Source organism: Triticum urartu, chromosome 7A, assembly GCF_056163025.1.
Source record: "Triticum urartu cultivar PI428250 chromosome 7A, HENAU_Tu73, whole genome shotgun sequence".
Classification (NCBI taxonomy): Eukaryota; Viridiplantae; Streptophyta; class Magnoliopsida; order Poales; family Poaceae; genus Triticum; species Triticum urartu.
Window position 1 is genome coordinate 134,601,886 of NC_141879.1, and position 1,615 is coordinate 134,603,500.

The window sequence follows — 1,615 nt, forward strand, 5'->3', positions numbered from 1 at the left end:
GGTGACCGGTCAGGAAGTTAGATGATTTGGAATGAGTGATCCACACTTGAGCAGTTAAGAGAGGTGATTAGAGACTAAATCATCAAATAATTCAGAAAAATTAAAAATCAAAAAAAATTCCAAAATTTTCAAAAAAAAATTCAAAAAAAAAACTTTAGTACCGGTTGGTAACACCAACCGGTACTAAAGGTCCCCCGTACCAGGGCGCGAGCTCACGCCACGTGGTGGCACTTTAGCGCCGGTTCGTGCCGAACCGGTACTAAAGGGGGGGGGCCTTTAGTGCCGAAACTTTAGTGCCGGTTCCATAACCGGCACTAAAGGCCCTTACAAACCGGTACTAATGGTCCGTTTTCTACTAGTGATGATAGGTTTGAACCACGTGTAACTTGTCCTCTACTCCAAGTCTCTATCCCTCCATTGTACCTCTATATATACCCCCACAAGGGTCAGATCAATACTATTAAACATGATATATAGTTAGGCGAGTAGTTAGGAGAATATTGTGTTTTATCTTTTGTATTCTTATCTCCTCCTATCGCCTCCATGTAAATCTGTCACGGTTGATCTACAACCGAACCTTGTACTCCAAGCCACAATCAATATATAAACATGCGGGCTCCTATGTATGGGAGTTGAGATGCTTCACACAACTTTCACATGGTATACAAAGCCTACCTCTTTTCCTAATTCTAGCCTCCATCCCCCCTGCCGCAACCCTCCTAAACTATCACCTTCCTTACCGCACCACCATGTCTTCCTCCAACCAAATCGTCTCCCCCGGCCTCAACTACACAACCTCAGAACCCCTTACCAGAACCAACTATGTTCTGTGGCGAGCCCAAGCTCGCTCCCAGATCATGGGGGCAGGGCTATATGGGTATATCGATCAAACAACCCCCAAGCCGTCCAAAACCATAGTCACAAAAACCACCGATGGGAAAGATCAGATCGCTCCCAATCCTGCCTACAAACCTTGGCTAGTCCAAGATCAACAAATAGTGGCCTACCTGCTCCGAAACCTCTAAAAAGAAGTCCTGATTCAGGTTGCCTCCCTAGAAACATCACATGCCATATGGTCTGCCCTCGCAAACATGTTCGTTGCACAATCTAGGTCTCGCATCAACAACTGCCCCTTGCTCTTTCCAATGCCCAAAGGGAACCCAGTCTGCCGCTACCTTCTTTGGCCACATGCGATCTCTCTCAAATGAGTTAGCAGCCGCTGGCAAACCCATAGGCGAGGATGAGCTCATCTCTCACATCATAGTCGGGCTTGATATGGACTATCAGCCCATTATCTCTGCCCTTGACGTCCGAACTGACACAGTTTATGTCGACGATCTCTTCGCGATGGTGTCCAACTTTGATCAGCGCGTGGATATGTTCCACGGCACCGGGGCTGGCGCCTTCAAATCCTCCGCTAACATGGCCTCTCGGGGTCGCGGCGGTAGTGGTCTCTATTCTCCCAAGAATGGTTGCGGCAACGGATCTTGCAATGGCGGAAATCAAGGAGGCGGCGGCGGCTATCACAACGACGGTGGTGGTCGCGGCCACTACAACAACAGCAGCGGTGGCGGTGGCGGCGGCAGCTACCACCAAAACCCTGGTGGTGGTGGCT

At 49.1% G+C, this 1,615-nt stretch overlaps 1 pseudogene; it reads left to right on the forward strand.

The window, feature by feature from the left end:
* The first annotated feature begins 1,227 nt into the window (after nucleotides 1-1,227).
* LOC125526146 (small nucleolar RNA Z247) lies at nucleotides 1,228-1,366 on the forward strand (annotated as a pseudogene).
* Nucleotides 1,367-1,615: the final 249 nt, after the last annotated feature.